At 38.5% G+C, this 25,000-nt stretch overlaps 1 protein-coding gene across 1 annotated transcript in view; it reads right to left on the bottom strand.

Annotated features, from left to right (window-relative positions):
* The window catches only part of LOC139754184 (uncharacterized), a 128,838-nt gene that overhangs the window by 33,684 nt on the left and 70,154 nt on the right, over positions 1 to 25,000 (bottom strand). Inside the window, exon 2 of the mRNA XM_071671395.1 lies at positions 15,272 to 15,314. The gene's annotated coding sequence lies outside the window, so the exon portion shown is untranslated. The remainder of the gene's footprint in view (positions 1 to 15,271; positions 15,315 to 25,000) is intronic.

Here is a 25,000-nt window from a genome sequence, read left to right as displayed (position 1 = left end):
ATGATACAGCGAGGCTGTATCATTGGAAGGACAAGCCTCATCAACAGAACCTCTCACTGCAAACGAGTCTACATTTCCCTGCCACTGGAAGAAGCGCAGCCTTAGGTTGCAGGAACATTTTAAAAGAGGTCTAATGTAAAACCAGGACTCTTTCATAGAAACTGGTCCTAGGATGATAATACGAGCAAAATATATGAGTATAACGTACGACCCCTTTCAGGTAACTCCGGCAGCCTCAAATCTGCGCTGCATCCAGTAGCAGGGAAATGATGGACCACTTTGGAACGAGAAGTTTTCTGAACAAATTACACTCCTCTCCATTTACTTACATCGCGCCACCGTGATATTCGAAATATCAAATATTTCCGTCGAATACATTCTTTCAGTTACTGACAGACAAACCCATTAGGGTACCAAAGACATATTCGAATCATCAGATATTTCTGTCGAATACATTCTTTCATTTATTGAGAAACAGACAAACTCATAAGGGTATCAAAAACATATTCGAATCATCGGATATTTCTGTCGAATACATTCTATCAGTTATTGAGAAACAGACAAACTCATAAGGGTATCAAAAACATATTCGAATCATTGAATATTTCTGTCGAATACCTTCTTTCAGTTAGTGAGAAACAAACAAACCCATTAGGGTACCAAAGACATATTCGAATCATCAGATATTTCTGTCGAATACCTTCTTTCAGTTACTGAGAAACAGACAAACTCACTAGGGTATCAAAAACATATTCGAATCATCAGATATTTCTGTCGAATACATTCTTTCAGTTACTGAGAAACAGACAAACTCATAAGGGTATCAAAAACTTTTTAAAAACTGTGACAAATCCGGCGCGAGTGAGCAGCAGCTGACACCGACGATCCTTTTTAAGACTTGGTTCAGTTCCAATAATATTTCTTGTCTGCAAATCGGAATCCGACAGATACAGTCTTTTACAAATCTTTGAGGATTTTCGTTTCCCTTGTTTTCCTCCGTGATTGGTGAAATGGTAAGTATTTGTTATATTATTTGTTCTGAGTTGAGACGCAAAATGAGAAATAAAAATATAAGGATTTTAGCGAAATGTTGGCTTGCATAGCGCGCGCTGCTTCACGTGTGGGCGAATGACTGAGTTTATTTGGTAAAATACACATTTTACGTTAATAGTACATAAAGGAATAATCATATATTATTACTTAAAATGTGGTCCTCAATGAACGGCGGTGTAAATGCGTCGGGCGGTCCGTGAATTATGATTTACTAGCCATTACTGTGACCCAGTTGCGTATCTGACTGACGGTTTATATATAAAGCCTAGTGAAGTGACTTCTCAATAGCGGAGCAACTTCGAGTAGGAGGAGTCCAGTAATATATATATATATATATATATATATATATATATATATATATATATATATATATATATATTCCTATGAGTCCACGGGGAAAATGAAACACGAAAAGTTCCCAAGTGCACTTTCGTGTAATAATCACATCATCAGGGGAGACACAAGAGAGACATATAACAGTCAGTTGATATACATCGAAGTGACGAAGCTAGGACGCCATTTGGTAAACATATATATATATGTATATATATTCCCTCTTAATACGTCTAACAAAGAGACGCACAAAGATCAATTGTAAATAAAATTTTAATACTGTGCTATACAAACTGAAAGGGGTAATATAATATCAATTGTAGTTTAAAATAATGCTTAGCCTTTTTTTTTTGTGACAGTGAATCCAACAAGTGTTTTTCTTTTTCAACTAGATGGAAGTTTTAGTTGATATATATTAACCTTCACAGTGCATTACTGTATATAACTTTATAGATCATGAAAAATCTAATACGTAGCCTCGCCAATTAGGGTCAAGAATTTCACGGATAACTTTTAATTACTGACACATTCACATCCATTCAAAATGTTGTTAGATAACGTACCAAACTCCCTGGTGAGGTAAAGCTTGCTTCCCTTTCACATTAAAATGAAAAGAAAATGTTGCTAAAATGGAAAAAAAAAAACCCACGAATACTATTGAATATTTCTGCTTTAGGACATTATAATATATTTCCTGCTATTCTTCTTTTAGTGAGTCAATTGCTATCAATAACCCTCACCCTCGATCTTTAACCTGATTCGAACAGGTCAGGTCAAAGGCCAGGGTCATTAACCCCAAGGATCCACCTGGGTCATTTGCAATCTACAATTGTGAACAAGATATACCAACTCTAAAGTAAAAACACCATTGTAAATCATTATGCAATATCAAAAAATAAAGAAACATTATGTCCTCATCGGTAACATGCAAATGAGATACGTAATTAGTATTCGCGGTAATTACGGTCGAACATTTCTAATTACATACTCGAAATAATTAAATCCAATTCGACGTAATTTATCGAGGCTGTGTGCCCAATTTACACACCCTAGATTAAGAGGTAAGAGAATGAGGTCAAAGAGCAGTTCCGGTAATTGACAGACGTTGGTCCCAACTTAATAAATTAGATGAGATTACAAGAATTGGTTTGCCCACGGTATGCAAATCATGCAACTGAAATAAACAAAAGTTTTAAGCCATTTTTTTTTTACAAACAGATGCGTCTATCAACCCTAGTCTATTCAACTATTATTAGATATTTCTAACATTTCTTAAATCATGAAGTCTTTAACAACTTATCGACTATGTAGCAAACATATTATCATTCAGGAGGTATAGAGGTCAAGGTTTAAGCAGGGTGGGGTCAAGGAGGGGCGGGGCTGGGGCGAGGTCAAGGTGGGGCGGGGCTGGGGCGAGGTCAAGGTGGGGCGGGGCAGTGGCGGGGCCAAATTGGGGGCGGGGCACTGACCGTGTTTCCGGGCAACACTGATCCTTGCATTAAGAAGCGAGGTATAACCAGCCTCCTACATTCCCCAAGTGCCTTAGTACCCCCCCAAACACACGTAGCCACCCCCCCCCCCCCTAAACATTCCTGGTGCACGTTCAACATTCCCTCAACAACAACACATCCACAACAATTACATTTCTCACAACTAAAAACTCGAGAACCCTTAATATTGACAAGACGTACATCCTACACTGGCCTTGAAGGGAAGTCAGCCAGAATCGATCGAAGTTTGAGACATTACTGTCTTGTAGGAGACTTCGAATTATTTTTAGAATTATTTATGGAATTATCTTTAAAATTATTCATATTTCAAGACTCTCTGTGTGATCCATTCAACTGTGCCATCCATAGCTCGAGACATGTTGACAGTTGAATGTTCGCTTCTAAACACGACGAAAATTGAACTATTCATGTTAAATTTTTTTTTTTTTTGTCTTAATTTCATCTCCCATTCAATGCTGCTGGAGAAATTGCACAAAAGCTCATCTTTGAATGTTCTTAAAGAAACTGTTCACATATTCATATTTTTTTTTTGTACTTAATATCCTTAAAAGAACTGTTCAGAATTTCCATCTCCCTCTTAAAGTCCCTAAAAAAAAATATTCATATCTTTTCTTGTGATATATATATATATATATATATATATATATATATATATATATATATATATATATATATATATATATATATATATATATATATATATAATTTTTTTTCTTATATACGCAGCGTCATAAAACAGATGACTGAGGCATTCTTTTAGGTAAATGAATAGCGGCTCAACCACAACGCAAGCCTTATCTATGACGCAAACCTTAAATATTACGCAAGCCTGAACTATGACGCAAGCTCAGCTTAACTCAGACGCAAGGCGTAAATTACGAAGAAAAATGAAATGGAAGTATCGAGTACTGACTGACACATACAGCGGGAGGTATATATATATATATATATATATATATATATATATATATATATATATATATATATATATATATATATATATATATATATCAGATTAGAGGTGGACAATGGTGAAGACACCTGTTTAGTGCACGCATATCTTAGCCCACTTGAATACAAGATGTGTATTCTCAATACAGGATACATACCCTGGGCCATAAGCACAACGCGGGTGTATGTGGACTTAAGAATTATCTATGAACACCTGAAAAAGGTGTTTTATATTTTTCGACAGATGGCTATAAGGTGACGTTGACAGCTTCAATGACCCCGGGCAGGTAACAGGATCAAATCTCAAATTACCAACCAAACAAGTTTACCGTTTAGTATTCAAATCTACCTAGGCTCAAGCTTCCCCTAACACACGGTTTAACTCCAGGTGTTCAGTCCACTCAAGTGCAATCAAATGCCCCTCATCAACACACACACACACACACACACACACACACACAGCAATAATAATACTGACTGACCTATTTCTGCTCATTCCCTCTCACCCCCACACCTTCAGCACCTTTCCCTCATTACCAAGTGCCACTCCAACCACAACCTGAAGGCGGAGGTCTTCCTCCTTCGTGGTTCTCTACATCCTATAGTTCCTCCCTGGTCCAGAGAGTCCTCAAACACCCCCCCCCCCCCATACTAGGATACATCCTGGTTCCCCTGCCACTGATACTGACTCACAGACACAGTGATCCTTCTCCCCCTTATTTCTAAGGCACGTCCAGGAGCAGCAGTCCAAGACCGGCTGGGGGCATGATTGGGAGACGCCCTACCTAATCCTTACGGGTGGCTTATAGGTCACGAAACTACCTACGAGGGTATTTGGCTGTTAAATTAGGCTAAAGAGTGTGTGAGAGAGAGAGAGAGAGAGAGAGAGAGAGAGAGAGAGAGAGAGAGAGAGAGAGAGAGAGAGAGAGAGAGAGAGAGAGAGAGAGAGTGTATGTGTGTGTGTGTGTGTAAGTACAGAAACATGAATATGTTTTGGGTGGTTGAAAAACGACAACTTGTCGTCTCCTTGATACCGGTGTAAATGAACGAAAATTACGATGTTACATCATCAACTGTTGCCTGCCCTCCAGCGGTCAATACCACCAACTGCTGCCATCTAGTGATCAAGTCCTGTTGTAATCACCGAGTGATCAATCCCTCTTGTTGCCATCTAACGATCAATCCCTACTGTTGTTGTCATCCGGTGATCAATTGGTACTGATGCCATCTAGTGAGTTTATTTGGCTATGTGGTGAACCATCATTCATATTGTTGCTTTTAAATGAGCGATTATTCCCACTGTTGCCATTCAATGGCCTAGTCTCAATGTTCCCATCCACTGATCAATTCCAGCTGTTGGCATTCCCATCCACTGATCAATTCCAAGTGTTGCCATTCCCATCCACTGATCAATTCCAGCTGTTGCCATTTCCATCCACTGATCAATTCCAACTGTTGGCATTCCCATCCACTGATCAATTCCAACTGTTGCCATTCCCATCCACTGATCAATTCCAAGTGTTGCCATTCCCATCCACTGATCAATTCCAACTGTAGCCATTCCCATCCACTGATCAATTCCAACTGTAGCCATTCCCATCCACTGATCAATTCCAACTGTAGCCATTCCCATCCACTGATCAATTCCAGCTGTTGCCATTCCCATCCACTGATCAATTCCAACTGTTGCCATTCCCATCCACTGATCACTTCCAACTGTTGCCATTCCCATCCACTGATCAATTCCAACTGTTACAGCCAATCAACTTCTCAATCCTCACTAATCATCCCTCACTGTCACCATCTAACCACCATCTGTGGACAAGAGAAGAACTGGGGGTGGTTCATTTCTCACCATCAGGGAAGGCTGTGTGTGTGTGGGTGTGTGTGTGTGTGTGTGTGTGTGTTGATACTTCGCGACAGACTTGTTGCATGTGCTCCGTGACCCACTGGTATAAATAATGTCAGGCGACCGAACATATAATAATGACAGGCTGGTGGATGAATGGACTAAGCCGAGTTGATTAGACCATGCATGCAGGCAGGCAAGACAATATAAAGAAATCCAACAAGCATGACTGTGATAGATGTGGTCCCATGAGTGTGTGTGTGTGTTGTCAAGCCCTGACATCAAAATTATGTCAATGATTTATTTCTAAGTTCATTATGGTGTTCAGTATCACACCAATATCATTATAAAAATGATTAGATTTTAAGATGATAATTGCGCTCGATATCAAAGCAATATTGTATAAATAATCTATTCTCAAGTTTGTAAGTGTTCCATATCACATTAATTATCTATTTTCAAATTTGAAATAGTGTTCAGTATCACACCAACTTTATATCAATAAATAGTATGACGGTGTTCAGCATCGCACAACTGTTGTGTAAACATGTAATTACCAGGTATAAATATGTTCAATGTCTCACAGTTATTATACAAATAAATAACTGACAACAATAATGATTGCAGTTATTACGTTAGATACATATAAAGAGTTTTTAAATGCCTAATGAATGTGGAAGACATTAATATCTTTCCAGCGAGATAAAACTGCCTAAGCCGTTTAGTTTAATGAGTATATAAACTACACAAACTGTCATTTATATTGAGGCGATAATACAAGCTTGCCCAGCACCACCATCTATATCTGTCTAACTTTAAATTCTAGTGTTAACATGAGATTCATCGAGAAACTAGCCTGACCTAACTTATTCTTACCGAATTTAGTTCCACATAACCTAGCCCGACTACACAGAGCCTAACAGAATCTATATCAACCTAATCTAGCCCTACTACACAGAGCCTAACAGAATCTATATCAACCCAACCTAGCCCTACTACACAGAGCCTAACTGAATCTATATCAACCTAACCCAGCCCTACTACACATAGCCTAACAGAATCTATATCAACCTAACCTAGCCCTACTACACATAGCCTAACAGAATCTACATCAACCTAACCTAGCCCTACTACACATAGCCTAACAGAGGCTATATCAACCTAACCTAGCCCTACTATACATAGCCTAACAGACGTTATATCAACCTAACCTAGCCCTACTATACATATCCTAACAGACGTTATATCAACCTAACCTAGCCCTACTACACAGAGCCTAACTGAATCTATATCAACCTAACCTAGCCCTAATAAACAGAGCCTAACAGAATCTATACCAATCTAACCTAGCCCTACTACACATAGCCTAACAGAGGCTATATCAACCTAACCTAGCCCTACTGCACAGAACCTAACAGAATCTATATCAACCTAACCCAGCCCTTCTACACAGAGCCTAACAGAATCTATATCAACCTAACCTAGCCCTACTACACAGAGCCTAACAGAATCTATATCAACCTAACCTTGCCCTACGCACATAGCCTTACCGAATCTAGATCAACCTAACCTAGCCATACTTAACCTAGCATTACTTAAACCAATGGCTTAGATAATAAGGCTTGCATTGGCGTTGTCTCCTAATCCATTACTTGTCATCCTTGCAAGACTGATCCTTTACATCGCTTTCACAAGCACAATCACACACACTCTCTCTCTCTCTCTCTCTCTCTCTCTCTCTCTCTCTCTCTCTCTCTCTCTCTCTCTCTCTCTCTCTCTCTCTACGGTTGCAATGACCATTTTTTGTAACAAAAGACAAGCACAGAAATACAATGTCTCCAACAAGAAAAAAAAAAAAATCGCTCTTAAGAGGATGACTTTTACTGAAAATTCATTTCAGTTTAAGTGAATGATTTTGTGAATAATTTTGATCCTCCTCCTTGTCTGTCTGCTAAGAAAACGGCAATAACAGTATGGTATTTTACAACAGGCATCGCCCAATGAATACGGCCACTTGATTGGCTCAATTAACAGGCATCGCCCAAAGAATACGGCCACTTGATTGGCTCAAATGACGGAAAATTGCCGTCACTTGATTGGTTGATTGAATTCGCCCAAAAGCCATCAGCAGCGTCCTTAATAAACCACCATGTTGTACCGGAGCCCAGTCTTCTCTCAGTCCACTCTCGTGTGCCTTTCTTGAAATGCAACCAACTCCACCCGGTCAATGCTCCTGTAACCTTTACTTGTGTTTAATTCAGCGACATAGCGCAATAGGGAGGAAGTTAAACCTTAAGCATAGTATATTCCACTGACCCCATTTCGATCAGCTACACTCGAATACACTGTATGTGATCCATCTTCAATGAGGGCTTACGTTATCATAACCTACTATTTGTTAATTTTTCAATACATTACCTAAAGTTATTGTATTCTTACGGGATGAGGGTGGACGAGTTGGCTATAAAACATCTCACAGATGATATTGAAAGACACGGTTATCTTCGTCTTAAAGACGAAAGACTGAAGAGATGTCTGGCAGGCACCACATTTAGACACATCCCTTGGGTAGCAGCTTCGAATCCCCAAATATTATTACATTTTCAAACAGCCTTATCGAACTCACTCCTCCACCCAACACCAACTGGCATGAAAATAATAATAAAATTCTCACTATATATTCTCTCTGGACAACTATAAAAAAAATTCTCACTATATATTCTCTCTGGACAACTGTAAAAAAAATTCTCACCATATATTCTCTCTGGACAACTGTGTGTGTACATAATGTTAATTTTACGTTTCGTTTTCATAATTATAAGCATCATTAACTCGTACGATTTTCCGGCTATGAATATTTCTGTATTGCGCATAATACGAGATATAATGGAAATTACGTGAATAAAAGGGATAATGGAGATATCTGACGTAATAAGGGAGGTAATGGGAATTGGCATAATAGGGGAGATATAATGGGATTAAATGGCATAAAAAGAGGAGATAATGGGATTAAATGGCATAAAAAGAGGAGATAATGGGATTAAATGGCATAAAAAGAGGAGATAATGGGATTAAATGGCATAAAAAGAGGAGATAATGGGAATAATTGGCAAATTTGGGGAGACAATCATTGGCCACAATAGGACATAATGGGTATAATAGGGAAATGATGGGCACATGAGGGGGAAAATAGGCACACAAGGACATAAAGAGAACGAGGGGCAAAATAGGGAGGTAATGGGGATAAAGGGTATGATGATGAAGGAAGATTAGAATAATAGGAGTAATTATAAGATCAATACGGGACGCGACCTGAGCTGCCGCGCCCCAACCCTTCTGACCTGGTGACCACCAGATGACCTGGTGACCACCCCCCCCCCCCAAGTTGACCTCGTGACCCAGAAAATACTCGGTGACCTCAAGCTGACCTGGTGACCCCCCGGGAATACTCAGTGACCCCAAGCTGACCTGGTGACCTCCCGGGAATGCCCGGTGACCCCAAGTTGACCTGGTGACCCCCCGGGAATACTCGGTGACCCCAAGCTGACCTGGTGACCTCCCGGGAATACTCGGTGACCCCAAGCTGACCTGGTGACTTCCCGGGAATACTCGGTGACCCCAAGCTGACCCGGTGACCTCCCGGGAATACTCAGTGACCCCAAGCTGACCTGGTGACCCCCCGGGAATACTCGGTGACCCCAAGCTGACCTGGTGACCTCCCGGGAATACCCGGTGACCCCAAGTTGACCTCGTGACCCCGAAAATACTCGGTGACCCTAAGTTAACTAAATGATTCAAAGTTGACCTGGTGATTCCATCTAACTCATGCTTTCTTATCTCTGACCTCTGGTCACTTTATGTGACCCGGTGACACAAGAAAGTATGATAATCCCACATGACTTTGTGATAACCTTCGCTGAACTAGTGATAGCAAGATAACTTAATGACCCCTCTGGTCTTTGTGACCTTTGCTAACTTAGGGATTTATCTGATTTTCTGTCTCAAAGATAAACTAGTATAATTTCTTTTTCGAACTCAACTTTTGAGGGCATCGCAATGGACCCTCCATTCCAAAAAACAAACACATTTTTGGAACGCGGTTTTTCGAATATATATATATATATATATATATATATATATATATATATATATATATATATATATATATATATATATATATATATATTAGCCCGAGGGAGCCAGTGTACAGAACACACACAGTGGATTAATTGGAATGACATTTTCCAGGAACCACTTAGAAACATTGAAAGACTCAGTCCCATCGTAAAGAATAAAAATCTATGGGTGCAAAGAGTGCTGGAATAAATCTCATGGGTTCAAGAAGTCCCGGAAAATATTTTACAGTTCAAAGGGCACTGGATACATTAGAAGTGCCGGAAAATATCCTACAGTTCAAAGCGTACTGGATACAAGTGCCGGAAACTATTTTACAGTTCAAAGGGTACTGGATACATCAGAAGTCCCGGAATATATTTTACAGTTCAAAGGGCACTGGATACATTAGAAGTGCCGGAAAATATTTTCCAGTTCAAAGGGTACTGGATACATTAGAAGTGCCGGAAAATATCTTACAGTTCAAAGCGTACTGGATACATTACAAGTGCCGGAAACTATTTTACAGTTCAAAGGGTACTGGATACATTAGAAGTGCCGGAATATATTTTACAGTTCAAAGGGCACTGGATACATTAGAAGTGCCGGAAAATATTTTCCAGTTCAAAGGGTACTGGATACATTAGAAGTGCCGGAAAATATCTTACAGTTCAAAGCGTACTGGATACATTACAAGTGCCGGAAACTATTTTACAGTTCAAAGGGTACTGGATACATTAGAAGTGCCGGAAAATCTTTTACAGTTCAAAGGGTACTGGATACATTATATTACAGGTCGACAGGAGACAGAAAAGTTTTCCACTTGGTCCAAAAAAGTACTGGGAAAAAATAATTCTATGGGTCCAAAGAGTACTGGAAAAATTTCCATGGGTTCAAAAGGTGCTGGAAAAAAACTTCTTAAAGTCTTTCTAAAAGATAACTGGAAGAATCTGGGCTCAAAAGGTACTGGAAAAAAAACTTTTTAAAGTCTTTCTAAAAGATAACTGGAAGAATGTGGGCTTAAAAGTTGCTGGAAAAACTTCTTAAAGTCTTTCTAAAAGATAACTGGAAGAATCTGGGCTCAAAAGGGGCTGGAAAAAAAAAAACCTTCTTAAAGTCTTTCTAATAGATAACTGGAAGAGTCTGGGCTCAAAAGGTGCTGGGAAAAACTTCTTAAAGTCTTTCTAAAAGATAACTGGAAGAATCTGGGCTTAAAAGGTGCTGGAAAACCTTCTTAAAGTCTTTCTAAAAGATAACTGGAAGAATCTGGGTTTAAAAGTTGCTGGAAAACCTTCTTAAAGTCTTTCTAAAAGATAACTGGAAGAATCTGGGCTCAAAAGTTGCTGGAAAGAAAAACCTTTTCAAAGTCTTTCTAAAAGATAACTGGAAGAATCTCCATGGATGCAGTCGCATATAATACTGACATACTGGAAGTGTATCCGGGACACCATAACTGGAGCTTTCCTCAAAGACGCCCCCACCACCACCAAAGAACAACACCATCCAGGAGGACCCCCCAACTGGAACACATGGAAGAGACCCAAGTGACGTACCAGCCGAAGACAGTCTCTGGAATATCTTCCAGGACGCTTCAACTGGAACCCACCCACCATCACCCACCATCAGAGAGAGAGAGAGAGAGAGAGAGAGAGAGAGAGAGAGAGAGAGAGAGAGAGAGAGAGAGAGAGAGAAGGGAAGAAGGCATAGCCAGGAGTGGACAGACTCCAGGTGGCTGGACTTTGCAAAAAAAAAAAAAAAAAAGCCTTGGAAAGCGAACTCGTGCTGGAAGTCCAGACTAAGTGAGCGTGACCTTGGCAAAGGTCGTGGGGCAAGGGGAGGTCATCAATATCATTAGTGTATCCATAGCCACGCCCCAGCTACACCTCCCCCTCCTCTTCCTTTCCCCCCCCTACCAGACACTGCCACCATTCCCACTGCACCTGACACTGCCACCATTCCCACTGCTCCCGACACTGCCACCATTCCCACCTACCAGACACTGCCACAATTCCCACTGCTCCTGACACTGCCACCATTCCCACTGCTCCCGACACTGCCACCATCCCCACCTACCAGACACTGCCACCATTCCCACTGCTCCTGACACTGCCACCATTCCCACTGCTCCTGACACTGCCACCATCCCCACCTACCAGACACTGCCACCATTCCCACTGCTCCTGACACTGCCACCATTCCCACTGCTCCTGACACTGCCACCATTCCCACCTACCAGACACTGCCACCATTCCCACTGCTCCTGACACTGCCACCATCCCCACCTACCAGACACTGCCACCATTCCCACTGCTCCTGACACTGCCACCATTCCCACTGCTCCTGACACTGCCACCATTCCCACTGCACCTGACACTGCCACCATTCCCACTGCTCCTGACACTGCCACCATTCCCACTGCTCCTGACACTGCCACCATTCCCACTGCTCCTGACACTGCCACCATTCCCACTGCTCCTGACACTGCCACCATTCCCACTGCTCCTGACACTGCCACCATTCCCACTGCTCCTGACACTGCCACCATTCCCACTGCTCCTGACACTGCCACCATTCCCACTGCTCCTGACACTGCCACCATTCCCACTGCTCCTGACACTGCCACCATTCCCACTGCTCCTGACACTGCCACCATCCCCACTGTTCCTGACACTGCCACCATTCCCACTGCTCCTGACACTGCCACCATTCCCACTGTTCCTGACACTGCCACCATTCCCACCTACCAGACACTGCCACCATTCCCACCTACCAGACACTGCCACAATTCCCACTGCTCCTGACAACCACTGCCACCATTCCCACTGCTCCTGACACTGCCACCATTCCCACCTACCAAACACTGCCACCATTCCCACCTACCAAACACTGCCACCATTCCCACCTACCAGACACTGCCACCATTCCCACCTACCAGACACTGCCACCATTCCCAGCTACCAGACACTGCCACCATTCCCACCTACCAGACACTGCCATCATTCCCACCTACCAGACACTGCCACCATTCCCACTGCTCCTGACAACCACTGCCACCATCTGCCACCATCGCTACCCGCTCATTGATGAGGATCGGATCTACCACACCCCATGACCTATGACCTCCTTGCTTCCCCTCCGCACTCACGACCGACTGAATATACAACTGTTGTGAAGTCCGGAAACACGTGCAGTGAGGCACATCATCATACACGTAACACTAAACAAAAGGAAATGGTTACATTATCGATAAGTGTCGAGTGAAAGCATTTTCTAGCTTGAGCGTCGAACGAGTTTGTTTTCAAGGCCAAAAAAAAATAATTATGCACAGTCAGGCCCTGTGTGTGCATCCGATATTGGCAAAACAACAGAACCATGTTGTTATATCGGCCCAACGACCGAGCGGGTCATCAGCGTTGGGTATATAACGACCATTGACAAAGTTCAACACGGTAATTTACTCCTACCTACAGAGACGATACATAATGTAATTAAAGAGAAAAAAATAATCGTCTTGGTGTGACCTCCTTCTAATTGCACAAGCTTATAACGTTTCATTTTCAAGGGAGTTCTTTGTAGTAAAGACCTTTATGTAGCTGGACCGAGGGTCGTAACGACTTACACACACACACACACACACACACACACACACGTAACCAACCTCGAATACAATTAAAGAAAAAGAGAACGAAAAAGAAAAAAAAAAACTTATTCGTTTCCTTTACGTATGTCCTTGAAGACAATGTGTACGACCTTTGGATATGATGACCTCCCCCACTCACTTGATACCCAGGGAGTCGTACCACTGTGCTCCAGGGTCGTTCCGTCGTGCTCCAGGGGCTAAATGAAAGAAGATATGTGTCGCTTGAATATTCGCAACACTGGGTTCTATATATATATCTATCTCTCTCCTAGACCGAAGCTCAAGCAGTAGTAGCTGTCAAACTAATAATAATAATAATAATAATAATAATAATAATAATAATGATAATAATAATAATAATAATAATAATAATAATAATAATAATAATAATAATAATAGTAATAACAATAATAATCTTATCTACGCAAAGAAAAAAACAATATACTCTTATTAATTCCCACAATCACCTCTCCTCATTTAACCTTACATAGAAACTATAGGATTTCAGCACGAGCGGAATCATATACCATATCTATCTATCTATCTATCTATCTGGGGTTATCCATTACCCTTAAAAAATGACAGGGATATATATATATATATATATATATATATATATATATATATATATATATATATATATATATTATTTTCAAGGGAAATATATATATATATATATATATATATATATATATATATATATATATATATATATATATATATATATATATGACATTTCTATGCATATCTAACTATACACTATTTCTATATCTCTATAAAGGTCAAACAGTCCAAGCACAGTCCTTCGCTCCAGAAAGGTCGAGGCCAAAATCGTAAAAAATTCAAAACGTCCCCAGTTTAGTTCCCAGCAATAGATAAGAGGCCAACAGAAAACGGGTAAAGACTGCACTACTAATTGTTCCAGATATCTCTATTTTTCTTTAATTTACACAACTATTAAATGGCCTTGTTTGTTTACAAGATAATACGGCTATGAGATTACTAAAAAGTTTATAGACTGATGAGATTCGAGTCCTCATAAGATGTATGGTCTTCTTAGATTTCTTTCTGTGGGGATACACATTTTATATTTGGGGCTACAACCATTTATCACCACTACAATCTTTGTTAACAAAGGGATTACGATGTCTTGTTATAAATGGGTTATCACCTTCTTCCAAATAGGTGTTAGAACGTTCATATAAATAAATATATATATATATATATATATATATATATATATATATATATATATATATATATATATATATATATTGGAGAGGATCACAATTTTGCGCGTGATCAAGATATTCCTATGAGTCCACGGGGAAAATGAAACACGAAAAGTTCCCAAGTGCACTTTCGTGTAATAATCACATCATGTTTTGGACAATCACATGTTTACCAAATGGCGTCCTAGCTTCGTCTCTTCAATGTATATCAACTGACTGTTATATTTCTCTCTTGTGTCTCCCCTGATGATGTGATTATTACACGAAAGTGCACTTGGGAACTTTTCGTGTTTCATTTTGCCCGTGGACTCATAGGAATATAAATATATATATATATATATATATATATATATATATATATATATATATATATATATATATATATATATATATATGGGTTTTGTGGGTACGAGAGAATAATCTTCATCAAATCTTACATAAATGGATGTCGATCATTTATACCAAATGACACATCAGTCTTCACGGAAACAAAAGCGCGTTTAATAATAAAAATATGTAACGAATAACTTGGAATCAGATACTATTACGTGACTACCAAAGTATATAAGGAACACGAGAATCTGCTCACTTATAGCGGTGCCTGAGGTAGTTAGTTCAACCCGTGCTCAGATCTGGAAAAGAAATAAAAAGTAAACAGTTATATATAGTGAATGAGTGAAACACACACACACAAAACTGCTTAAATATAACTGTGGTGCGCTTTACAAATGTACTTACCCTAGCGGTAAATCACATCATCAGCTGATATCATCAAAAACCGAATAAGGTGATGGAAAGCCTAGCCTAGCCTAGCCTGGAAGTAACGTGTGCGAGACACGACAGACGGTAATCAATAAATTACTTCGGGGATTGTTTTTACCGCACTCGTTCCCCGTGAATTATTGAGAATCTCTCCGAGAACTGGTGATATGGAGTAGTGGTTTGTATGTGCGCGTTCACATATGCGAATAAGCGAGAATTGGTATATCATTTATAAAAAACAAATGTATGTGTGTATATATATATATATATATATATATATATATATATATATATATATATATATATATATATATATATATATATATTTGCTTTCTAATATTGAAAAAAGGTGACTTTTTCTTATTTCTACACAATCCTTCAATATAACTAAAAACTATCTTAACCTAATCTAGTCAACTAATATACATTTACACATCTTAACCTAACCTAGTCACCTAATATACATTCACACATCTGAACCTAAACTAGTCACCTAATATAAATTTCCACATCTTAACCTAACCTAGTCACCTAATATATATTCACACATCTTAACCTAACCTAGTCACTTAATATACATTTACACATCTTAACCTAACCTAGTCACCTAATATACATTCACACATCTTACCCTAACCTAGTCACTTAATAAACATTTCCACATCTTAACCTAACCTAGTCACCTAATATACATTCACACATCTTAACCTAACCTAGTCACCTAACATACATTCACACATCTTAACCTAACCTAGTCACCTAATATACATTCATACATCTTAACCTAACCTAGTCACCTAATATACATTTCCACATCTTAACCTAACCTAGTCACATATATACATTTCCACATCTTAACCTAACCTAGTCACCTAATATACATTCACACATCTTAACCTAACCAAGTCACCTAATATACATTCACACCCCACTATGCAAATGCCAACGACTCATAAAAACATAATACTATCATTCTTCTTTCATGACATCAACGTGTGAAGGTAATGCCATTCATACACACTGCACTAATCCATCAGCCAGAAGAGTATTCTTTTTCTACCGTGACCTACATACTAGGCCAAAACATACCCCAGTCAAAGGCCATCACAGACGACAGAAAAAAAAAGAAGAGAAAAAGAGAATAGAAATTCATCTAGGCTCTGATGGTATTATTCACTGAACCTGATTCGTATTGGGAGAGAGCGTATGGGAAGAAGGAAAGACGGAGAAAGAGAATTCCACAGCTTTTAGCAGTTCGATCGAAGAAAGAAAAGGGGAGGGTGTAACGGTTCATCCTCAAGTGGTCGCTCTCCACAAAGAAACGGTGAGACTAAGAAACACAATAAGGTAATAGGTGGAAGGGGGAGGCACATTGTACCTTAATTATAATGGGGTGGTGGGGTGAAGGGGGTGAAAATACCAACCAAGGATCGATAACTGATTAGGGTGCCTTTGTACCAAACACAAAATGGGAACAGAACAAATGACATTTCAACACACAAAAGAAGTGTATTAGAAAACACGTACATAATTACCTTGACAGTGCAGTGGACGAATTTAGTAACAGCTGATACACCCGAGTACTGACGGCATACAGGAGTTTATAATGTATAATAATACATAGACTTCAATCAATATTACCCCACTAATACAAACATCTTCTTCCGTCCACTACACAGCGAAAATTACACACACAGACACACACACACACATGCGAAGGAACTGTCCGTGTAAATATGTTCATGAGTGCGTGCTTAAGATGTCTCAAAAAGAATAAAAATATCTCACTTCAAGTTTGACTTTGATCGAATTGTGTTAATAATGTAAAAATCATCCAGCGTAATTATCAGCTTGTCAAAATGCAGCAATTAGACCTCATGTCATATTCACTACATCACTTTTAGCCAGGCCTTTGTCTGCTTTCAATCTAATATTCTTTTTCAAACGCCTTTGTCATGAATATTTCCTTTTTAAAGAATGTGACATTATCGGTTTGTATGGGGGTGCCAATAATGATAATTATAATAATAATAATAATAATAATAATAATAATAATAATAATAATAATAATAATAATAATAATATAAAAATAAGAATAATTCTAATAATAATAATAATAATAATAATAATAATAATAATACTAATAATAATATAATAATTAATAATAATAATATAATAATAATAATAATAATAATAATAATAATAATAATAATAATGATAATAATAATAATAATGATAATAAAATAATAATAATAATAATAATAATAATAATAATAATAACTTACCACAGACATAGTCTGCAAAGCTGGTCAGTCATACATACGTAAGATGAAATTCAACCCAGGACGACACAATGAATATATATAGCACAGTGGGGAAGGAGGACCCCGATAAGAATATAATCTTGCGTGAAACTACACCACAAGAAGCAGGGAAGATAACAGGAAACCTGGAAGTCCACATCGAGGTTAAGTAAATTTAAAGTTGCAATGGAGCCTTCCCCCCACCCCCCGCTATCTCTCTCTCTCTCTCTCTCTCTCTCTCTCTCTCTCTCTCTCTCTCTCTCTCTCTCTTTTAACTCGGACAAAAGCTATGGCTTTTAACCATCTTCCACATGTGACTCACCATCTCGTATTTCAGGCTCCATCGTGCTCAACTCTCCAGTGTGTGTGTGTGTGTGTGTGTGTGTGTGTGTGTGTGTGTGTGTATGTGTGTGTGTGTGTGTGTGTGTGTGTGTGTGTGTGTGTGTGTGGTTACAGCGGCGTGAAAATATTTCCATCATTCAAAAAAACCTAATAATATATACCATCAAATGGATGCAGTTGTTATGCCATGGATAAAAGGACTTATATATATATATATATATATATATATATATATATATATATATATATATATATATATATATATAGATAGATAGATAGATAGATAGATAGAGAGAGAGAGAGAGAGAGAGAGAGAGAGAGAGAGAGAGAGAGAGAGAGAGAGAGAGAGAGAGAGAGAGAGAGAGAGAGAGAGAGAGAGAGGTGATTAAAAGTGTGTGGCTAAGAAAGCAGAAGAGGGTGTGCTACAATGGTTTTGACATGGAGGGAATGAGTGAAGAAAGGTCGACAAATAGGTTGTATAAGAATCAGAAGTGCAGGGAACAAAGAGAATAAGGAGGTCAAATTGGAGGTGGGGCCTGAACATGCAGGAGGGTGAGAGGCGTGCAAAGGAATAGAATCAATTGGAACGATGTGGTATACCGTGTCAATAGATTGAACCAGGGCATGTGAAGCGTCCAGGGTAAACCCTGGGAAGGTCTGTGGGGGCCTGGAAGCGGAAGCTGTGGTTTCGGTGCATTACACACGAGAGCTAGAGAATGGACGGGAGCGAATGCGGCCTTTCTTCGCGTGCTCCTGGCGTTACCTCGATAACTCAGGAAACGGCGATCAAGGACGATATATATATATATATATATATATATATATATATATATATATATATATATATATATATATATATATATATATACATATATATATATATATATATATATATATATATATATATATATATATATATATATATATATATATATATAATTTCCTATAACTACGAGTGAAACAAGACTTCCTAACAAAGTCAATATCAAAGGTCATATATACATATATAAACTTATCCTGCAGACTTGAACTGCGGTACAGCATGCCATGCTAACACACACACACACACACACACACACACATACCATGCTGACACATGCTCTGCTGACATTATTAATGCTCTTCCGACACATGCTGGATCGGGGCGCCAACGCAGCTGACGATGCTAATGGGGTTGACGACACTCATCTCTGCACCACTGAGTGTGGTAAGTTCCATTTCAACGAAGGTACGACAATTCAGCACGACGGTACGATAACTAATTTGCGCGAGGGTACGATACTTGAGCACGACGGTACGACAATTCAGCATGACAGTACGATAACTAAGATGCGCGAGGGTGCGATACTTGAGCACGACGGTACGGCAACTGAGTTGCGCGAGGGTACGACACTTGAGCACGACGGTACGACAATTCAGCACGACGGTACGACAACTAAGCTGCGCGAGGGTACGATACTTGAGCATGACGGTACGATACTTGAGCACGACGGTACGACAATTCAGCACGAAGGTACGACAACTAAGTTGCGCGAGGGTACGATACTTGAGCACGACGGTACGACAACCAAGTTGCGCGATGGTACGATACTTGAGCACGACGGTACGACAACCAAGTTGCGCGATGGTACGATACTTGAGCACGACGGTACGACAATTCAGCACGACGGTACGACAACTAAGTTGCGCGAAGGTACGATACTTGAGCACGACGGTACGACAACTAAGCTCCGCGAGGGTACGATACTTGAGCACGACGGTACGACCCTTGACCATACGGTACGATGCTTGAGTAAGATAAGTCTATCTCATGACCTGACCTTTAGGGTCAGGTCATACGTATGCCAGGCTATTCTTAACTATGGGTTGTACCGTTGTGCTCAAGGGTCGTACCGTCGTGCTCACGGGTCGTACCGTCGTACTCAAAATGTCAAACAACTTTGAGATACAGATGTAAATTCAGCGCTTGTAGTTATACGAATGCGGCAATGAATTTATTTTTATCGTTATTAACATGGTCAATAACTAGGAAATAATTATTATAAACTTCCAGGATAACTATTTCATTTCGTATCAAACATCTTGTTATAACAGGTGTACGAAATAATGTATTCATAAACTACACAACTGTGAATAAAAACAGTAGCCTTCATTCGCTATGCATACCTGAACATTACTACACAAGAGCAGAAAATGTAAAAATGTATGCATTCTTCAGAATACTGAAATAATACACATACACACACAACACACACACACACGCACACACACACATATGTATATATATATATATATATATATATATATATATATATATATATATATATATATATATATATATATACAGATAGATAGATAGATAGATAGACAGATGGATAGATACATACATACATACATAGATAAATAGATAGATAGATAGATAAATACATACATATAAACAAAGAACAGATCATACACATTCAACGTATTTGCATAAGTTTCATAGTTTACGAGCACACAACATGTAACATAAATAACCAACAATACTACGATCCTAAATCATCAACAATACCATTTGAAATCAACTAAAAAAAAAGAAAAAAAGGCAAGAAAAAAAATGAACCACAATGGTTTGCTTGGGGAAGAAGTAAGAGAAATATAGAGAGAAAATAAATGTATGATCAGAATATTATAACATCAAGGTATATTACCACCAAACATTAAGTCCTCAAGTGCCAATTATGATACTCTCCAACAATTAGTCTTCTAATTACCCCGAGGCCAAATGGCCTCCCTCCCTACCTACCTACCTCTGGCCATTCAACACAATCAAAAAAATCTTCATATTCAAGCGCGTGTGTTGTTCCTTCACAACAGATGAGAAAGCCCTAGTGCTCAAATAACCCACAGACCAGCATTAATAACCAGGGTCGAGTGAAGGAAGCCCTTAGCTAGCTGCCAGAGTTATAATACCTCTGAGCAACTATAAGACCTCAGGTGCAAAGAATATATATATATATATATATATATATATATATATATATATATATATATATATATATATATATATATATATATATATATATACACGCGCCAGGAACCTATGATCTAAGGAATACTCACAAAATATACACATAAAAACCTGAAGAACCACAGTATAATACTTCATGCAACAAGAAGAACCACAGTATAATACTTCATGCAACAAGAAGAACCACAGTATAATACTTCATGCAACAAGAAGAACCACAGTATAATACTTCATGCAACAAGAAGAACCACAGTATAATACTTCATGCAACAAGAAGAACCACAGTATAATACTTCATGCAACAAGAAGAACCACAGTATAATACTTCATGCATCAAGAACCACAGTATAATACTTCATGCAACAAGAAGAACCACAGTATAATACTTCATGCAACAAGAAGAGTCACAGTATAATACTTCATGCAACAAGAAGAACCACAGTATAATACTTCATGCATCAAGAACCACAGTATAATACTTCATGCATCAAGAACCACAGTATAATACTTCATGCAACCAGAAGAACCACAGTATAATACTTCATGCATCAAGAACCACAGTATAATACTTCATGCAACAACAAGAACCACAGTATAATACTTCATGCAACAACAAGAACCACAGTATAATATTTCATGCAACAACAAGAACCACAGTATAATACTTCATGCAACAAGAACCACAGTATAATACTTCATGCAACAACAAGAACCACAGTATATTATTTCATGCAACAACAAGAACCACAGTATAATACTTCATGCAACAACAAGAACCACAGTATAATATTTCATGCAACAACAAGAACCACAGTATAATACTTCATGCATCAAGAACCACAGTATAATACTTCATGCAACAAGAAGAACCACAGTATAATATTTCATGCAACAACAAGAACCACAGTATAATACTTCATGCAACAAGAAGAACCACAGTATAATACTTCATGCAACAACAAGAACCACAGTATAATACTTCATGCATCAAGAACCACAGTATAATACTTCATGCAACCAGAAGAACCACAGTATAATACTTCATGCAACAAGAAGAGTCACAGTATAATACTTCATGCAACAACAAGAACCACAGTATAATACTTCATCCAACAAGAACCACAGTATAATACTTCATGCAACCAGAAGAACCACAGTATAATACTTCATGCAACAAGAAGAGTCACAGTATAATACTTCATGCAACAAGAAGAACCACAGTATAATACTTCATGCATCAAGAACCACAGTATAATACTTCATGCATCAAGAACCACAGTATAATACTTCATGCAACCAGAAGAACCACAGTATAATACTTCATGCATCAAGAACCACAGTATAATACTTCATGCAACAACAAGAACCACAGTATAATACTTCATGCAACAAGAAGAACCACAGTATAATACTTCATGCAACAAGAAGAACCACAGTATAATACTTCATGCAACAACAAGAACCACAGTATAATACTTCATCCAACAAGAACCACAGTATAATACTTCATGCAACCAGAAGAACCACAGTATAATACTTCATGCAACAAGAAGAGTCACAGTATAATACTTCATGCAACAAGAAGAACCACAGTATAATACTTCATGCATCAAGAACCACAGTATAATACTTCATGCATCAAGAACCACAGTATAATACTTCATGCAACCAGAAGAACCACAGTATAATACTTCATGCATCAAGAACCACAGTATAATACTTCATGCAACAACAAGAACCACAGTATAATACTTCATGCAACAACAAGAACCACAGTATAATATTTCATGCAACAACAAGAACCACAGTATAATACTTCATGCATCAAGAACCACAGTATAATACTTCATGCAACAAGAAGAACCACAGTATAATATTTCATGCAACAACAAGAACCACAGTATAATACTTCATGCAACAAGAAGAACCACAGTATAATACTTCATGCAACAACAAGAACCACAGTATAATACTTCATGCAACAAGAAGAACCACAGTATAATATTTCATGCAACAACAAGAACCACAGTATAATACTTCATGCAACAAGAAGAACCACAGTATAATATTTCATGCAACAACAAGAACCACAGTATAATACTTCATCCAACAAGAAGAACCACAGTATAATACTTCATGCAACAAGAAGAGCCACAGTATAATACTTCATGCAACAACAAGAACCACAGTATAATATTTCATGCAACAAGAAGAACCACAGTATAATACTTCATGCAACCAGAAGAACCACAGTATAATACTTCATGCATCAAGAACCACAGTATAATACTTCATGCAACAAGAAGAACCACAGTATAATACTTCATGCAACAACAAGAACCACAGTATAATATTTCATGCAACAACAAGAACCACAGTATAATACTTCATGCAACAACAAGAACCACAGTATAATACTTCATGCAACAAGAAGAACCACAATATAATACTTCATGCAACAAGAACCACAGTATAATACTTCATGCATCAAGAAGAACCACAGTATAATACTTCATGCAACAAGAAGAACCACAATATAATACTTCATGCAACAAGAACCACAGTATAATACTTCATGCATCAAGAACCACAGTATAATACTTCATGCAACAACAAGAACCACAGTATAATATTTCATGCAACAACAAGAACCACAGTATAATACTTCATGCAACAACAAGAACCACAGTATAATACTTCATGCATCAAGAACCACAGTATAATACTTCATGCAACAAGAAGAACCACAGTATAATACTTCATGCAACAACAAGAACCACAGTATAATACTTCATGCAACAACAAGAACCACAGTATAATACTTCATGCATCAAGAACCACAATATAATACTTCATGGAACAACAAGAACCACAGTATAATACTTCATGCAACAAGAAGAACCACAGTATAATACTTCATGCAACAAGAAGAACCACAGTATAATACTTCATGCAACAAGAAGAACCACAGTATAATACTTCATGCAACAAGAAGAACCACAGTATAATACTTCATGCAACAAGAAGAACCACAGTATAATACTTTATGCAACAAGAAGAACCACAGTATAATACTTCATGCAACAACAAGAACCACAGTATAATACTTCATGCAACAAGAACCACAGTATAATACTTCATGCAACAACAAGAACCACAGTATAATATTTCATGCAACAACAAGAACCACAGTATAATACTTCATGCATCAAGAACCACAGTATAATACTTCATGCAACAAGAAGAACCACAGTATAATACTTCATGCAACAAGAAGAACCACAGTATAATACTTCATGCAACAACAAGAACCACAGTATAATACTTCATGCAGTAAGCCCACACACTCGAGGTGATAATGGTGGCCTGTCGGAAAGCATAATAAAGAATAAAAAAAATATCCAACAACCCACCCCACGTCAGTCAAGCATTATAACGAAGCCAAAAGTGAGAGAGGATTTCAAAAGAGAACTGATATAAGACCCCCACAGTCCCCAAGGGACAGGCGAAATCATAAGGCCTCCCATGGAAAATGTCACGTGATCATATAAGTGGGCGGTGTTAAGTGAGTGGTGACCCGGGCCATCACTACTTAACGACCATTATGTAGTGTAAGTGAGCGAGGGTGGGGGTTTTAGGGGTGCGGCCCCTAAACCCCCTTGTTAGCCGGTTATGGCTCGTATACCATGCAGGCAAGAGTAAAGATTATGTTGTTTTATGGGCGTCTTTATGTCTATCTACCTATCTATTATAATATATATATTTCTTTCTTTCAAACTATTCGCCATTTCCCGCGTTAGCAAGGTAGCGTTAAGAACAGAGGACTGGGCCTCTGAGGGAATATCCTCATATATATATATATATATATATATATCCTCATATATATATATATATATATATA

The sequence above is a fragment of the Panulirus ornatus genome, chromosome 2 (assembly GCF_036320965.1).
Source record: "Panulirus ornatus isolate Po-2019 chromosome 2, ASM3632096v1, whole genome shotgun sequence".
Taxonomy (NCBI): Eukaryota; Metazoa; Arthropoda; class Malacostraca; order Decapoda; family Palinuridae; genus Panulirus; species Panulirus ornatus.
This window is presented reverse-complemented; position numbering and strand designations above follow the sequence as displayed.